The sequence below is a fragment of the Cricetulus griseus genome (assembly GCF_003668045.3).
Source record: "Cricetulus griseus strain 17A/GY chromosome 1 unlocalized genomic scaffold, alternate assembly CriGri-PICRH-1.0 chr1_0, whole genome shotgun sequence".
Classification (NCBI taxonomy): Eukaryota; Metazoa; Chordata; class Mammalia; order Rodentia; family Cricetidae; genus Cricetulus; species Cricetulus griseus.
In genome coordinates this window covers 200710496-200730360 of record NW_023276806.1, presented here as the reverse complement: position 1 = coordinate 200730360, position 19865 = coordinate 200710496, and positions in this window count along the sequence as shown.

The following is a 19865-nucleotide window of genomic DNA, read 5'->3' as shown; positions in this document are numbered from 1 at the left end:
TCCATTGTTGTTTTTTGAGTAGTACTCCATTGTGTAAATGTACCACATTTTCTGTATCCATTCTTCAGTTGAGGTACATCTAGGTTGCTTCCAGGTTCTGGTTATAACAAATAATGCTGCTATGAACATAGTCTTTGTTATATGACTGTGCTTCTTTTGGGTATATGCCTAAAAGTGGGATTCCTGGACCTTGTGGTAGACTGATTCCCATTTTCCTAATGAATCACCATACTGATTTCCAAAGTGGCTGTACAAGTTGGCACTCCCACCAGCAGTGGAGGAGTGTTTCCTTTTCTGCACATCCTCCCCAGCATAAGTTATCATTGGTGTTTTTTAATATAGCCATTCTGACAGGTGTAAGATGATATATCCGAGTTGATTTGATATGCATTTCCCTGATGGCTAAGGATGTTAAGCACTTTCTGATGTATCTTTCAGCCATTATAGATTTCTCTGTTGAGAATTCTATATTTATTACTGTATCCTACTTTTTAATTGGATTATTTGGTGTTTTGGAAACTAGCTTCATGTGTTCTTTTTAAATTTTGGAAATCAACCATCTGTCAGATATGGGGTTGGTGAATATCTTTTCCCATTTTGTGGGTTGCTATTTTGTCTTGTTGACTGTGTCCTTTGCCTTACAGAAATTTCTCAGTTTCAGGAGGTCTCATTTAGTAATTGTCGATTTCACTGTCTGTGCTACAGGTGTAATGTTCAGGAAGTGGTCTCCTATACCAATTCATTCAAGGGTACTTCCCACTTTCTCTTCTAAGAGGTTCAGTGTGGCTGGATTTATGTTGAGGCCTTTATCCAGTCGGACTTAAGTTTTGTGCATGGTGATAGACATGGATCTGTCTGCAGTCTTCTATATGCCAGCATCCATTTATGCCAGCAGCATTTGTTGAAAATGCTCTCCTTATTCCATTGTATATCCTTAGCTTGTTTGTCAAAAATCAGGTGTTCGTAGGTAGGTGGGCTAATATCAGGGTTTTCAGTTCGATTCCACTGGCTATCTGCCTATTTTTATGCCAATAGCCTACAATCCACACTACTAGAGGTTAGGCAACAAGGAGGACTCTAAGAGAGACATACATCATCACCCAGAGAAGGGGAAAGGGTCAAGATCACCTGATCAAATTGGGAGCATGGGAGGAGCTGAGAGGGAGCTAGAAAAATGAGAAGGGGAGAAGAGGAAGAGTGAGGAGGAAATAAAGGAGCAGGAAGGTTGTGTAGGGGGAAAAAGCAGAGGAGAGCAAAATAAGAGATACAATCAGAGAGGGAGCCAGTATAGATTTAAAGAGAAACCAGGCACTAGGGAAATGTCCAGAGATCTCCAAAAATGACACCAACTAACCATTGAAGCAACAGTGGAGAGGCTACCTTAAATGTCCTCCCCTGATAATGAGATTGATGATTAACTTATTTGCCATCCTAGAGCTTTCATCCAGCAGGTGGTGCAAGTAAAAGCAGTTACCCACAGCTAAACACTGAACTGGACTGGAATCCAGTTGCAGAGAAGGAAGAGTGATGAGCAAAGTGGATGATACCAGGCTGGAGAAACCCACAGAAACTGCCGACCTGAACAAGTGGGAGTTCTTGGCCCCCAGACTGATAGCTGGGAAACCAGCATGGAACTGATCCAGACTCCATGAATATGGGTGTCAGTGAGGAGGCTCAGAAATGTATGGGGCCTCTTGTAGTGGATCAGTACTTATCCCTAACATAGGAATGGGCTTTGGGATCCCATTTTACATAGAGGTATACTCCCTCAGCCTAGACACAAGGAGGAGGGCTTAGTCCCTATCTCACAAGATAGGATAGACTCTTAAGTGCCCCCCATGGAAGACCTCACTCCCCCTGGGATCAGAAATGGTATGGGATAGGTAGGGTATTAGTGGGGAGTGGGGTGGGGGGAGAGGGAACTGGTATTGACATGTAAAACAATCTTGTTTCTAATTTAAATTTAAAAAATGGAGGAAAAAACATAACTGTTTAGTATAAGTTTGTTCTAAAAGACTCCAAAACATAATACCTATATTGGGGTGCTATAGATGCAGCCTAGTGGTAGACTGCTTACCTCACATATGTAGGTTCTTTGTTAAATCCATCTCAGTATCACAAAAATAATCTATATTTCATCATTTGTTGTAAAATTATTAGCAAATATTATCTAGTTGTCTTTCTTTTTCAATTTCATTTCTTGCATTTTATTTAATCACTTTTAAAATGTTTATTTTATCATATTTTGTTAATATTGAGGTTTTTGTTGGCTTTTAAACATTTTTAACCATTTGGTGTTTTAGAGAAAGCTTTGTCTACCTTAGTGCCCCGTGTCTTAACAAAAACCATTAAAATTATTTATTTGTGATTTTTAAAATTTTAATGAGAAACAAGCATGTTTTACATGTCAATCCCATTTTTCTCTGCTTCCCCTACACCCCTGTCTCCACCGGCCCCCTATAACACCCCCTTTCTGCTCCCCTTCTATGGGGATCTTGAAAATCTGTCATATCATTTGGAGCTGTGCCTAGGCCCTCCACCATTTGTCTAGGCTGAGAGAGTATCCCTCTATGTGGAGTGGGCTCCCAAAGTCCATTCATATACTAGGGATAAATACTGACCCACTACCAGAGGCCACATTGATTGCCCAGACCTCCTAGCTGACACCAATGTTGAGGGGGTCTGGATCAGTCCTATGATGGTGTCCCAGCTATCAGTCTGGGTTCCATAAGCTCTCCCTTGTTCAGTACATCTGTTTCTGTGGGTCTCTCCAGCCTGGTCTTGATTCCTTTGCTCCTAACTCCTCCCTCTCTGCAACTGGATTCCAGGAGGTCAACTCAGTGTTTAGCTATGGATGTCTGCTTCTGCTTCCATCAGCTACTGGATGAAGGCTCTAGGATGGCATATAAGGTAGTCATCAATCTCAGTATTGGGGAAGGACATTTAAAGTAGCCTCTAGACTATTGCTTATATTGTTACTTGGTGTCATCCTTGTAGATCTCCAGGCATTTCCCTAGTGCCAGATTTCTTGTTAAACCTATTATGCCTCCTCCAATTATGGTATATCTTGTTTGCTCTCTCTCTCTCTTCTTCCCCTGACTCAATCTTCCTGCTTCCATAGAAATAATTTTAAGCAGGTTTTCTCCACTTGTCATCTATATTTTTATTCTCTGAGATTATCTGAGGCACTTGCCAGATTCCCTGTATGATGTGATATACTGGCAGAGGAAATGAACAAAGGCCTCTATGTGAAGCAGCTTCATAGAAGTAATAGGATTATTGACCCTAGCCAATGAATTCTGTAGTTTCTACAAACATATTAATGAAAAGACTAGCTGGTACAGCATTCTATTGAAGAAATACTTATTAAAACATCAATCTATGACTCTACATGAATTATTGATTCATTCAGCCTTAACGATTTTTAAAGACTTGACTAATATTATCACTGCAACATTATAAGGCTGCCATTATTATCCTTATTTCTCCAAAAAGGAAAATCAGAAATGAGAAAAGCTTGAATATCTGAAAACTTGGACAGTATATCCCAGGCTAGCCAGTATATCCCAGTAACAAATAATAAATTTGACATATAAAGAGCCCATGTTCTTTACCTCATGTATCAATTAGTACTTGGCCCTTGAAAATATCAAGGCAACAAAGAATTTCACAGCATAAGTACTTCTCATTTGGTTCTGAGTTTTCTTTCTCTTCACCTTGTTAACATGCAATACCTTTAAGAAGTAGTAGATAATGATTGAATTTGAGATCTTAGAGTGGTTTCTTAGCAAAGAAATATTTCCAGTCAGATTCAGAATTAGAGGCTATTATGAAAAAAGGCCTGTGGTAAGGTGAAAGAATATAGTGTTGCAATTTTATAATGCCAGAAATGCCAATGCAAAATTTTAACTAACACAACTCATAATTGTGATTGAAAACTCAAAGAAGATCTTACAATCACCAGTGCCAGAACAGAGTGGGGAAAAAATAAATGCAAGTACAAATCAACAAATGAACTCTTAGGACAATATTGAGACATCATCATTTGATATGATTGTGTTCTGATATTCTGAATTATTTGAAACCTTTTACTGTACTAAATTGCCATTACATAGTGAAATACACTGTAAGAATTGTATTTCTTTTTTCAGAAGATTTTCTAATTTTTCATTTTTGGGGGAATTTCACATACAAGCAGTGTTTCACATTAGACACCAGGCCAACCTTCAAGAATGGAGCTCTATTCAGTGGTGATTATCCTTATGCCACACAATTTCCATGTTTATATCAGCTGACTTGAACTATTCCGACTCAACATGGCCTTCTGATTATTGCCTATAAGTCACTGATCTTAATATTACTCTGATTGACAAACCTGAAAATTTATTCTCCTTATATCACCAATTTCATTTGTAAATCTTCAGCAATTCCCTGTTTTATATATAATGTTACCCGAATCCACTCAAAGTCATTGAAAATCTTTGCTCAGCTATTCTGATATGTATGGTTCTATTTTTATATTCCATACCAATGTTACTTATTTTGTGTCCTCTCTCCATGCTCATTGCTTTATTTAATATTTTATCCTGGGCTTAATCCTGATCTTTGTATACTAAAATATGACCAATCATTCAAATATGTTTAAAACCCATGAAGCATCCCGGAGGAACTGGTGCCTGTTATGAAACTCTGCAGGAACATGCCCAAGGACATCAACTCAAAAACCTTAATGCAACAGAATGCATCCTACCTTGACTTCAGTTGTGCTTTCTCATTGTGCTGTTCACCCTCATCTTTCATCCTTGGAACACAAAGTGTGTTGCAATTACAAAACAAAGTTTTAAATCATTGAATACACATGCACATTATACATTTTTACTATAAATATAGGTATATTTCAAACCTATAAGAGGAATTTTCCTAATTGCTATTCAATATATCATATCCAGACTTTCCTGCCCCAGTAATTCCACCAATTATTGTGATATAACATGGAAGGACACAAGTAATTAAAAGAGATTTTCCTGAGAAAAAATGGTGTGTGTAAAGTTATCAACGAGTCATAACACTTATGGATTTTATCTTTATTTGTTCTTGTTTATTTGTAATTAATTTTACAAAATACTTAAGTTTAGTCAATTTCATAATACATATTATGTATAGAATCATTGAAAAGTCTGATATATATTGAGCTTTTACGAGTATGTTTTTTACTATGATTATTTCCCTAAATCCCAGAGTCGGCATCGATTGGTGCTCAGTGCTACTTTTATCCAGTTATACACTTGAAATCACATACTTGGGTGTGTAATTGTAAGTGTATATGTGTGCGAGAGAGGAAGGCATGGAAAGAGCACTGAGAAAGAGTGAGGGACTCTGATGTCTCCAAAGGCTTATTTCAAAACAGCAATAATTAGGCCCATGTTATCACAGTTTCTCATCTTTACAAATCTTCTGTATTAACAAAAAAGGAACACTTCAAACAGGGGCTTGCTGCTGCAGTATTCCCAGAGGGAAAGCTATTCATTTTCAGTCATTTATTTCCTTCACTATGCTTTGGAAGAAAATGAAGAAAAAGAAGTAGATGGTCTCTGACACTTAATTTGGCCCCCTGGGCTCTCTCCCTACTGCCTTTCATTCTGGCTCTGAGCTGTCTTTCTGCCCAATTCCCTTGGTTTATTGGCCTTTACTGAATGGAGATCAGCAATCACACAGCACACTATGTTTCTTCTGGCTTCTATAAAATCATATATTCATTCATACTGTAGCCACTTAGTTAAGGCATGTAATTGTGTGACAAACAGAAGTTTGGATAAGCCACTGAATTTATGATTTCTTGATTATGGATGTTCCTCCCAATCTTTCCCTTTACACTGTATGACACTCAAAAGGAATTAAATTACTTTTCACATAATTGATATGTCTACTTATCTTGGCAAAGGAATGAGGCCATTTCACTTGTCTAATTACAATGTGAAAACATTAATATGATTGAGAATGGAAATTCAACTTGGCTCTCTGTAACTATTTTGAAAGCTTGTTTTTAAGAGTATTGACTTATTCAACACACACACACACACACACACACACACACACACACACACACACACACCATTTCTTTTTATATCCTGAATTATTTTCCTGTCAGCATATATACAGAAAACTAAAAGAAATCATTAGTTCATAGAATAGTTACATTTGTAGTTGTTAAAAATCAAGATTTTTTAATATGAAATTAAAAAATCCATATAGCTCTTATGGGACATATGGTATGTAAATATTAGAGTAACATACTGACATGGGATGGAGGAAGGCAGAGTTGTTGCCCAATAACTTTATCGGTCTTCTAAGAACAAACAGTGACTTATTAGTGACATATTTTCCCATGGCTACTGGCAATATTCAAGTTTATGTTTAGAAACATTCAATGTGTGTGAAAATGCCTGTTCATAGAAATACCAGTTCTTAAAAGTGATCTCCTTTTAGTTAAAAATATAAAGCTTCCCATCATTTCTAAAAGTTTTGCATTTCAGATGAATTTCCTAAAGACTGGAGTTTTGTTTTTTTAATGTTTCCATTTAAACACAGAATAGCACCGTTATCAGTTGAATTAAAAAAGAAAAAACTAGTGCATGATCTCCACTGATATGTGGAATACAATTAGATAACAGAGTAAAATATATAAATAGAGAAAATAAATCAGCCATTTTTAAGGAAATGGAAAGGAGGGCAGATGTGTATCAGAGGATATACAGTAGCAGGGATGTAGGAGGTTAAGTCAAGAAACCTAATTTATGATATGAGGTTTACAATTAATAAACTGCAGTATGTGGCTGTTTAAGAAGAAGAAATGCCCTCCCCAATATCATGTATTTCAATACCTGTCTGGTGGCATTGCTGGGGAAGTTAATGGAATTTTACAACATGGTGCCTTGCTATAGGAATGTTTCACTGAGCACAGGTGTTGAGAGTTTGTGGACTCATCCTACTTCTAGTGTGTTCCTTCACTTCATGCTTATGGGTGAAAAGTGTTCTCTCAGATTCTTGCTCTAACAGCTAGCTAACTGCCATGCTTTTCCTACTGTTATCGTCATTCTCTCTATAACCATAAGACAAAAGAAACTTTCTTATTTCTGTAAGTTGTTTCTTGGACGTGATTTATTATCACAGCAACAGAAAAGTAAGTAACTTATAAATATATACTGCATTTTGGATTTCTGCTAGAAAAATGGATCTTAGCTTCTGTTGCTATGAAAAAGTAAACTGTGAGATTATGAATGTATTTACTATAATAACCATATATATATAATATATATATATATATATATATGAAAGAATCATGATCATCTACCTATCATCTACACAATAGTGCTTAAATACACATCATGAATTGCACAATTGTTCTGAATAATGAATGGAAAAAAACAAACCAAGAAGCATGTTTAAAGTAACAGATAAGAATACAGAAGAGGTGGATTCAAATCTATCTTTAGGAAATTTCATTGTGGTGGTTTGAATAAGAATGGCCCCATAGGCTCATATATTTGAATGCTTAGTCAACCTGGAGTGGCACTATTTGAGAAGAATTAGGTGTGGCCTTGCTGGAGGAAGGATGTTACTGGGTTATTTACAGTTTATATTGCTGCACTGAGACATCAGGACCATAAAGCAAGTTTGGGGAGGAAAGGGTTTATTTGGCTTACACTTCTACATTGCTGTTCACTACTGAAGGAAGTCAAGGAAGGAACTCCAAGAGAGCAGGAACCTGGAGGCAGAGCTGATGCAGAGGCCATGGGGGTGATACTCACTGGCTTGCTTAACCTGCTTTCTTACAGAACCCAGTACCGCAAGCCCAGGGATGGCACAATGGGCTGGGCCCTCTCTAATGGATCACTGATTGAGAAAATGCCTTACAGCCGGATCTCATGGAGGCATTTCCTTAGCTGAGGTTCCTTCCTCTCTGATGACTATAGCTTGTGTCAAATTGATAAAATGATAGCACAATACCAGCCAGTACACTGGGTGTGGGCTTTGAGGTTTTGAAAGTCAATGTCAGGCCCAGAATATCTCTCTCTCTCTCTCTCTCTCTCTCTCTCTCTCTCTCTCTCTCTCTCTCTCTCTCCTTCTCTCTCCTCTCCTCTCATTTTCTCCTCTCTCCTCTCTCTCCCTTCCTTTCTTCATTTCTCTACCCTTCCTCCCTCCTACCCTCCATCCATTACCCCTTCCTCCCTTTCTCTCTCTTTTCCTCCCCGCAGATCAAAATATAACTGTCAATGACTTTTCCAGCATCATGTCTTCAATGTTTGTCATGCCAACCATCATGATCATCACTATGGTGGTAATGGATTAAGCCTCTGAAATTATAAGCAAGCCCCTGAGCAAGCAATTTCTGTTTTATGAGTTGTTGTGGTCATTGTGTTCTATATAGGAATAGAACAGTGACCAAGATAGTCAAGTCATTAAATGTCTGGATACAAGCCAGTTAGTGGTTCGTATAAATTCCAACTGTCATTGGAGCATAGGACATACTGTTTTTGTTACTTCTAAAGATATCTTGGAAGAAAACAAGAAACCATTGAAGAGTTCAATGATTGTTGGAGAGAGTGGGTGACTGCTGCAGACAAATAACTATTTGGAGGAGAACATTCTCCAGAAGTTCTCTAAAACCATGGAAGGCCTTATAACTGGATTCAAAGAAGGTTTGAGCTGCCATGTGGGTGCTAGGAACTGAACCTGGGTACTGTGCAAGATCAGTAAGTGAAGTTAACTAATTCATTTTTGTAGGTCAGAAATTTACTTTAGATATTAAAATCATCCAGTTTTCTAATATTCAATTATTTCAATATATGTGTTTAGTTTGGAGCATGTGTAGAGGCTAGGAAACTGGAAAAGGGTCATTATGTAGGGGATATCTTAAAGGAGGTGGATAGAACATTCTCCATAACATGAAAGTAGTACTGTAATATTAAAGTAGGGCAAGGATATAAGAGATGTCTAAGAATGAAGGTGAGGGTTACTGTAATAGAAGAGTCTAAGCTGTAAGAAAACTTAATATCTTATATGCCAACAAAAATAGTATTGAGGGAAAAATATAACACATATGATATGAAAGAATGTTGGAAACACACACACACACACACACACACACACACACACACACACACACACACACACACACTTTGATTGCAGAGTAGTCAGAAATCAATCTCAAACCTACACGAACATGCCTTTCTACTGGCAATATATTATTCAGGCTACTGGGAGAGTAATAAAAACACACAAAAACCCCATATTATTCACCTAATTCAGAGTCTGACCCAGTGTGCATCAATACTGACTTTTCAAACAAGACTTACCCACTAGTGCAATAGTGACATGTTGCAATAGTGACTGGGCAGCCAGGCACTTTCTGATTGAATCTGGGGCTGGCTCCATAGGAAGGAATCCATGCCTGGTTATATAACCACTGTCAAATTGTGATGTTCATAGACCCTAGAGTGGAATCTACTATTATTATCCTACTAAATGTCCATGTCAAATTGTCTTCTAAATATTTCTCTTTGCACCCACAGATAATGGCTAGTCTAAATATTATTTATTTGTGTAATTATTTTGCAGCAGGAAGCAGTCAATGCATAGACCCCGAACTGGCCAAAATAGTGAGAATCAGCATGTGAGTGTTCAACACTAAATTAGACATCTTTATAATACTCTACCAAGGCTCAGAGAAGATAGTAAAAGAGTATGAATCGGAGGATGTGAATGGATGCTGTGTAATGCTGTATTGTGGCCTTGGCATAGCCACAGAATTCATGAACCCACAGCAGTTGTGCTTACCTGCACAAAGCCCTAACAACACCAAACCACTCAAAACTCAGCCTCAGGAGAGGGAGATCTCAAGAAGCTTCCCCTCTGAGTGAAGCTCTGTTGGAATTTAGTAGTTCCTAGGGGAATAAAAATAACTATTTTATGGGGATGTGGCCACTGGAAGGTTGTCTATTGACCAGCGTTAAGGACTAACTCCTCTACATATTTTAGGTTATTTTTTAAAAGAATCAGAGGAGGAGTAAGACAAGGATGAGGAAGAGGAGGAAGAGAAGGAAGATGAGAGGAAGGCAGAGGAGGAAGAGGAGAAAGCAGATAGGGTGTTTGGAGACAAAGCTTTTTGGGGTATCCTAGTTCATTGTTAGTGCCAACTAGACTCATCCTTGAGTTACTAGAAAAGAAGGAACCATAATTGAAGAAATGTTTTATGAGATTGGCCTGTGACATGAGTGTCACATTGTCTTGATTTAGATAGGCACAGTCCATTGTTGGAAGTACCATTCCTAGAATACTGGTCCTAGGCATATAAGAAAGCAAACTGAACAGAAGCCAGTAAATGAATCAGTAAGCAACATTACCCCTTGCTTTCTCCTTCAGGTCTTTCTTGGGTGCCCTAAACCTCTGAATGATAAATTGTGACATGAATTTTCTTAAGCCAAATAAACCTTTTGGTGGCACAGTTGCTTTGGTCAGAATGTTTCAACACATCAACATGAGGGAAACTAGAATAAAATTTGGTACCAGAAGAGTAACTGTGGCTATGATAAACATGACTGTATGGCTTTTTATCACTTTGAAATATTTTGTTTATTTTTTCAAGAATTGTGGAGAATTTTTGAACTTTGAGATGGGAAACAGTTGAGTTTGCATCGTTAAAGGGCTGTCCAAGTGAAAGCATGAAAGACAAGGACTCTGAGAAAAATGAAAACAGTAGAGGTTCTGGCTTATAAGGTCACTTTGTGACGACTCAGTCTTTGGTTGTAGCAGAAATTGAACCTGATCCCTAAAACAAAAAATAGTATTTACAGGTAAAAGTGAGTTTCAGAATCCAATGACAATAACTTTGAACAAATTAATTACATCAGTCCAGTAATACTTGATATTTGCAATTGTAAACTGTTGGTAATGATGCCATATCTTGGCTTGGTTATTGGTAAAATAAAGCCTTAATTTAATTCACACTGATAAGTACTTTTTATATTTTTATGCTTTGTCTTTATTTAAAATCTGCTAAGCAACTATTGCACTCCTAATTGCACAACTTTGATTTGAAAACTATATTTACTTACTCCTTAAGCTTCTGTGATACTCTGTCCCCATTAAAGAACAACCTGAGAATGCAAGGGTATTGATCAGTCATGAACTCCTGGGACTCCTGCTTCACTCTTCCTTGACACAGAAGACTAGTTCATGGAGAAACAAGTTGAGTAACTCTAATTAAAGTCCTAGACTTTTATTTGAGAGTTAGAGGATTGGAAAGTCTCTCTACATTGAGATGCTGCTAAGAGGGGAAAAGAACCTGAATACAAAGCAGCAACATGGATGAGATCAATGTGAGGGAAGTGTAGAAAATATTTACATATCTTATTGGTAAACACTTTAAATCAATGTGCAATGTGCAGCTCTAGGCAACAAATAATTTCATTGTCTCAGTGTAACTCAAAATTTACACTCTTTTATATCTTTTATGAATTCTAAAATGTTTGTGTATCTATTTTATTTTCATGATTGTTTTCTTAAGATTGTTTCTTGGAGTATAATTATGGAACCAAGCAACAGTCTACCATATGGAAGCATATTTCCATGAAACTTTCTACACCCGTGTGATATTTAGTTCTCTTATTTTTATCGATTTATTAGAAAGCTTGTTTCTTTGCAGTTGGGAATTATATTTAATGTCATTTTCCCACATTGAAATGCAAGAAATTATTATAAATCATATATTTCTTTATGGAGCTTAAGTGTTGATCTGTTGATATTATTAGACTGATAGGCAATGAGGTTATTATAATGAACAACTGTGACATGCAAATTTTACATATTTGCAAATCAAAAGGCAAAGGAAAAACTACGTGACATCCAATTATAACTGTGTTAAAACAGGTGATTATAGAAAAAAATCTAGAAGCAAACAAAACCTTGTTTATTTTTATATAATTCTATATATTTCTCTCAACTGAATATGTTGCCATCCTTGTTTGATTTTTCAATTAAATGCAGTTAAGTGCAACTAAAATGTGCATATTAAAGGGGACTAGAGTGATGGTTGAGAAGTTACCAGGACTTTTTGATCAAACTTGAGGACTGGAATTCAGATTCCAACACCCATGGCAGATAACTCACAAGTGCCTGTAAGTGCACCTCTAAGGGACCCAATGCCCTTAGCTAGCTTGTATGGGCACTGACATGTGCATACATTTTTAGAATATTTTAGATCTCTTGACTCTCTGTGCCTTGACCACTACAATGTACCCACCTGCCACTCTGTCACAAATTGGAACATTAAGTATCTTTTGATGAGACAGAAGTCTGGTAGCCTTCTTGTCACACACTATGTGAGAATTTTGCTTCCTACTTATTCATCAGAAGCTCCTATGTTCTTAAAAGAATATATTGAAAACACAACTTAATGAGAACAGGTATGCCACAGTTCACATCCATACATATTCTAGAGATAGCATTTCCCTTGCGGGATTTTAAAGATTCAGAATGATCAGAATGCAATCAGTCCAGTTAAAAGGCAAACAATGAGTCCATTAGCACTTTCTCTAATGATTGTTTCTAAACCTTTGGGGATGCTCTTCCTGGATAACACTAGGGAGGAATCCATAAAGACAGCACTGGTTTATTTTATTTTATTTTTATTCTACTTAACTGAACAAGTAACTAACTGTCAGGATTTAAAAATAATGTTAGTATTTCTACACGAAAATAGAAGTTTTGTTTAGGATGACTTTAATCATATACAAAAGAAAATAATAACTATAAGCTGTCTAAATCATTTACCTATGCAGAATGAGTTTACCATATATGCACCATGCCTTAGGAATGTGTGTTCTCAAGTGCGGCTGAAAGCAAATTACTTGAAATAAAAGATTAATAAGGGGGAACATTGAAGAAAACAAAACTGGCCCAATTTTCCAGACTGAGCCAGATCACCACTTGTAACTGAAGAAAACTAATAGAGAAAAGAATTGTACAAGCCCCAAAGATGCTGTCACCTAACTGAGAAAACACAGCCACCTGCATTCTCAAACTTAATAACTGCATTTGAAAGGAATGAAAACTTCCACACATATAATTCAATACAAAGATTTCTCTTGTCCATGTCTCCTCCCATGCATATCCTACATTTAACACTGACACTTGTAAGGATCCTCTTCCAGTACAAATAAATGGGAAGTCAATATAATTACTGTTTGCCTTACCTTGTCAAATTTTGCAAACACTCTAACACACACACACACACACACACACACACACACACACACACACACACGTATTAAGTAGGAAACTCAAAATACATTTCTAATCCTGAATTTCAAAACTCCAGAGGAGAATTTACAGAATAGCCATTCAAAGGAGAATTGTTATAGAATTTAAATTACAGAGATTAAAATCATCTTTATGACCTTGTAGTCTATTCTTTCAGTTATTTTTTCCAACTTGAACTTGACATCTGATTCATCAACAAAATATTTTTTTTCAATATATTTACAATTTATTAACACTAGAAAGATAATCTGGAGTGAGGAGATGACTCAGTGGTTCAACTCATTGGCCATGCCAAGCATGAAGACATGAGTTCAAATCTCCAGACCCACATACAAACTAGTAAGATGGTGCATATAGGTAATTCTCATGCTCCTAAGTTGAGATGAGAGGCAGAGAAAGGAGAATCCCTTGAAGTTTTGACCAGCTAGCCTGACCTGTGCACTTGTGAACAGCAAAGAAATCCTGACTCAAGCTAGAAACAGAGGACTGACAACCAAAGTTGTCCTCAGAAATTTACATGTGTGCTCACATTCACAAATAGGAAGATACACACACACACACACACACACACACACACACACACACACACACACACCAACTGCATGCAGAAGAAGATATTTTCTATAAGTAACTGTTGGCCCAGGAGTTATAAATGCACTATTTGAAACAAAATTACAACTGACAATCAGAAATTAAATTTTCACCTAGATCTAATGCCTTTGTAATTGATGACAGTATTTCTCGATTAGAGCAATAAAAAATCATTTCATTTCATTAAGTTTAGTACTAGCCCATATGGAACACAAATTATCTCTAACAGTTTTAAATAATGAATTCAAAATATAAAAAACATCAATCTACTGCTATTTGTCCCTAGAAAATTTTTAAATGGAAAGAAAGTACAAATTTAGTAAATATCATTGTATTTGCCTATATTAATTTACCTTATGAATCAATTTGTTAGAAAAGAGAAAGAAATATTTGGTCTATATCAATATTCCATAATTTAAAATTTATCACTCTTTAACCATGTTAGTTTGGCATGTGATAACATGTTTATATGCATGTATGTATTTGTATATACAATTACATATGGTTGAACTATATAATTAGTATTTAAGAAAGTCAAGAGGATTAACTTAAAGCAATGTAAAGTATTTTGTTTATTTACAACACACACACACACACACACACAAACACACGTATTAAGTAGGAAACTCAAAATACATTTCTAATCCTGAATTTCAAAACTCCAGAGGAGAATTTACAAATAGACATTCATAGTGGCAAGAAAGAAAAAAATAACTTCAAATCCTTATAAATTTCCATACACATACTTACCATAAGCAAGACCCATGGTGCATGAAAACACAATGCATGTGAAATCAAAAGTAAGCTCTCTCCTATGCCAGGAAGGTGTCCTCTACCGCTGAACCTGCCCATGCATTCAAATTTCTTCATCAATGTACACATGGCATCACTTTTCCCTTTGCTAAGGTCTAGCTGTGTAACATGTAATGCACAAATGTGTCCATACTTATGACCCTTTCTACTTTCTGCCAGTAATTTACACTTTAAGAGTCAAAGTTTTATCCTCAAAGTTTTTTAGTGTGAGGATTTACATTATTTCACTGATATGATCCAAAACTTTGTGAAACTTCTACATTGTTCTTTTTCCTTAAACTTCTGCAAGTCCTTTCAAAAAAGAAACAAGCAAACACTACCTTTGTAAGAAAACTACCAAAGTAAAAGAAGCTTAATATTTTATTAAAACTGTGTATTTGAAAAGGAAAGACACGTATTATATTTTTCTAAAGCTCCAGAATTTTATTTTTTTATTTAATATTAATTAAATAACCACCAAAATGATTTAGTTTACAGATTTAAGAAAGTTAAAATTAAGAAATTCAGGATTATAATTCATTTCATCATTACACACACACACACACACACACTTTTGTATCCAGAAATACAAAGTAGTCAGTAGAATTACAAAATAATTTATGATAGTAGTTCCTGATAAACTAGAAAAGCAAAGTAGCTCATCATTTTCCTGTATTTCTTACAGATAAAATCAAAGTCAGTGTTGTGTGTTGAAACATATCAATGTTTGATGACTGAAAATATAAAAATTTCTCAAACACCACTTTCTACATTTTTTTCTGTAAGAGTTAGTTGATAATACAAAAATAATAAGTAAAAGAAGTTATTCTTTGCTATAGAAAATGATAGCTCACAACTATATTCAATAGTAGAATTAAAATATGAAATCATGAAAATATAAATAAAAACAACAAACATATCACAATGAACAAGCAGGTTATGTTAACTCTTTATAAGTGAAAGCCATGGTTCTGGCAAAGTTTTATGTCAACTTGCAATGAGCTAGAGTGATTTTGCAAAAGGGAATTTTAACTGAGAAAACTTTCTAACTAGGTTGGCCTTTCTCCCCAAATTGCTTTTGGTAATGATGTTTTATCACAGTAATATAAACACTAAGACAGACACCTACAAAATGTAGGCTAAAATTATAATTTTATGCAATAAAGTAAAAATTAAAAATAAAGTAATAAATATTAAAATAGAAAAGGACTATTAGTGCATAAAATATTCACTCAGATAAAAATAAATCAGAAAAATAATACTAAGGACTCTAAAAAATGCAACATGGAATGTGGTGATATATTATTTATGATATAATAAAGCCACTGAAGATCAGAATGTAAAGACAGCCACACTAGCTAGCCTTTGAAACTAACAGTGGTAGAATACACCTTTAATCCCAGGACTCAGGAGACAGAGGCAGATGGATCTCTGTGAGTTCAAGATCACCCAGGGCTACATGAGAGTGAATCAGTCTAAAAGAGTAACAGAGATCACACCTTTAATCCCAGCACTAAAAAGTTATATAAAGAAGAAGCAAAGGGTCTCATGTAAGATTTAGTTTCCAATCACAGGGAAAACAGGACTTCTATTTCAGCCTTGGTAGAACTACTGGCTGGCTGCTTTGCTTTTCTGATCTTCACGATGAATCCCAATAATTGTCTCTGTGTTTTTATTGTTCATGCTACAATATTGTAGAAGCTTTTTTACGTATAACACAAAAGGAAGGCAGTGGTGGGAGAAGGGCAGGAAAGCAGAGTTAATCTCTAACACATGGGGCAATGCTTCTCTTTGACTATCAAACAAAAAACCCAGTGACAGATATAAATTACCTCTTTTCCAATTTTTGGTTATTTGGTTAGTGGGTCAACATGGACACCTCATAAACATTTCATGCTATTGTCATATTTCTAGTTTATCCTACAGTACTAGATGGTGAAACCCGATTCCTGAACACATTGCAAACTTGAGTCGAGTCGTGGGACATGGAAAAATCTAACTGTGAACTTATCTGGAAACTTCATCCCTACTGGCTAGATTTTCTAGTGTCAGAAGTGGCTGTATATGCTGCCAGAAAAGTGAAGTAGTTTTTTTGTTATTTTTTATTTTAGAAGCACTCTTATTTACATATCCATCCTCCCATTACCTCGCCCTCCCACCCTCCCATGCTCCCCACCAACCCCCCAATCCACCCTGACCCCTTCCCCAGGGATAGTGAGGCCCTCCACGGGGGACCTTCAAAGACTGTCACATCATTTGGGGGAGGGCCAAGGCCCTCCTTCATGTATCTGGGCTGCAATAGTATCCCTCCATAGGGAATGGGCTCCCAAAGTCCATTTCTGCTCTAGAGATAAACACTGGCTGCACTGTTAGAGGTCCCATAGACTGGCCTTGGCCTCTTAGCTAGCACCCACATTCTGAGGGCTTGGTTTGGTACAATGGTGGTTCCCCAGATTTATTACTAGGGTCTCTATGCTCTCACCAAGTCAGTTCAACTGTTTTTGTGGGTTACTCCAGTACCCTCTTGGCTCCTTTGCTCAGAACAGACTTAACTTTGAACCTTATGAAACTGGCATGACAGGCTATGACAACTTCTGCAATACTGGTGTCAATATTATGGGAGTAGCCCAATACTTTCTCTTTTTTTGGTTTTTGGGTTTTTCAAGACAGGGTTTCTCTATGTAGCTCCAGGATAGCTTAGAGCCTATCCTGGCACTTGCTCTGGAGACCAGGCTGGCCTTGAACTCACAGAGATCCACTTGCCCCTGCCTCCCGAGTGCTTATTAAAGGCATGCACCACCAATGCCAGCTGCCCAATACTTTCTGATTGAATGTAAAAGCCCATTCCACACGGTAAAACTTATGTCTGGTACCTTTAACCAAAACCATGTGACTGTCTATGACTGACTAGAAGATAGGCTTTAGGAAGAACCTATTACTATTACTATTACTATTACTATTACTATTACTATTACTATTACTATTTTTGCTCAATTAAAAGCCCCTTCTGTTCTCATCTTTATAGCAAAGATCAGTGCATCTCTCTCAGATGTCATCAGATGAGCTCTATTTTGCAGCAGATGGTAGTTAAAAAGACACAGAAAATTTGAGAGTATGAAATTCCCCACCCTAAGTGGCACATCTGTATCATACATTCTCCTTGTAAGATTCATATACACAGCTTCAAAAACAGTACAAATAATTTAAGAGCCAGAACTAAGGAATACTTTCAGCCAAAACATTATTTTCTGGACATGACAGGGATGTTATACATATGTACTCACAGAACCAATAATAGCAACAATTCCTACAGAATGTGCTAATATAGGTAGAAACTAAAGAATGAATGAAAGTACATGTAATTGTCATACATGGGTTGAAAATTAGAAGCATGTTGTCTCATAATACTGATTGTAATAAAGTACGAAAAACATTTAGACAATAAATAATAAATTGAGGTACCTGTTTGATGGGGAATGTTCTGTGTATGTTCATCTTATTGATAGCTGAATAAAGTATTGTTTGGCCAATGAGGCAACAAGTTAGATGGGACTAGGAGTCAAAGAGGATTCTGGGAAATGTAGTAGAGAAGTGGTGAACCAGGCAGGAAGTGACATAGCAAGTAGACTCATATTTAAGCAAGGAGAGACAGGAAGTGTCCTTTTCCCCTTAGCTCCTGCTCCATAAGCACGATGTGATCCACCAGCAAGAGAAGACACCAATGGAAGGAGTCTGATAAGTCTTATAAAATATATAGATTTATGATAATTAAGACTGAGCTAACAGATGAGAATCCTATTCATTGGCCAAGCAGCATTTGTACCTAATATAAATCTGTGTATTATTTTGTCCATCCACAAGGTGGCGAGCAGAGCTTGGGCAGCTGGCGGAGACCACACACTGATGGTGATTATACTTACTCATGATATGAGTAAGAAAACTTACTATAAAAATAGTTTCGAGTCAATTACTTAAATCTGTTGATGCTGTAAGAGGTACAAGTGGCAAAGGGTTGTAGCACTGAAGATTAAACATTTGATATACAGTTCCCATTGCAGTAGTTTTAAATGGAATATTGTAATAAGTCTCCTCCTCCTCATCTCCAGTATTATCACTATTTTCATTATAATCATAAACACTGCTATCTACTTATTGATTCAGTTAACATGTTTTGAACAGTTCTTATTTACATATGATAGATAGGGTGCTGGACTAATACTAACAGTTAAAATGTACATGAAACGATATTTTCTATGTAAGTTTCTAGTCAAAGTTAAAACAGCAGTTTATCCGTCAATGCTTATTTATATTTCAGTGCAGCTGAAACAAAAGAGTGAATATAGCGTGGGTTACTTAGAGAATTCACCCACAGTTTTTATCTTCTTTGAAAAGTCTGACCAGAATCTTGGATCAACATTTCCTATATATTATATTTTTCCCTGAAATTTTCTTTGGTCTGCTAACCAGCTCCCAAAGAAAGGTATGGATATTTATTAATTATGAATGCTTGGCCTTAGCTTAGGCTTGTCCCACTAGCTCTTTTAAATTAGTTTAACCTATTTCTATTCATCTATGTTTTGCATTGAAGCTTTTTATCTTTCATTCCTACTTTTTATATATCCTACTTTTCTGCTTGCTCATGTATATCGGTTTGTCTGGCCTCTGGCTTCTCCCTGGTGTCTGTCCCTCTCCCTCTATCTCTATTCTACCTGCTACTTACTCTCACTCTCTGAAGTCCTGCCTATATCACCTCCTTCCCATTGGCTGTTCAGCTTTTAATTAGACCAATCAGTTGCCTTAGGCAGGCAATGTAAAACAGCAACACATAGTTATATAATTAAACAAATGCAACACATCTTCACATAGTTCAACAAATGTAATACATCTTTGTGTAGTTAAAAAAATTATTCTGCAGCAACGTTTGAAGGAACTGTGGTTATACACGACACTACTGGGGACAAGAGCGGGACTCCTAGGTAGAATAAATTGGAAATTGTTATATTATACCCACTTATAAATTCACAACACATTATAACATAAGAGTGCCTTTGATGCTTGGTGGTGGTGGCACATGCCTTTAATCCCAGCACTCAGAGGCAGAGGCAGGTGGATCTCTCTGACTTTGAGGCCAGCCTGGCAGCCTGGTCCTCAGAGCGAGTGCC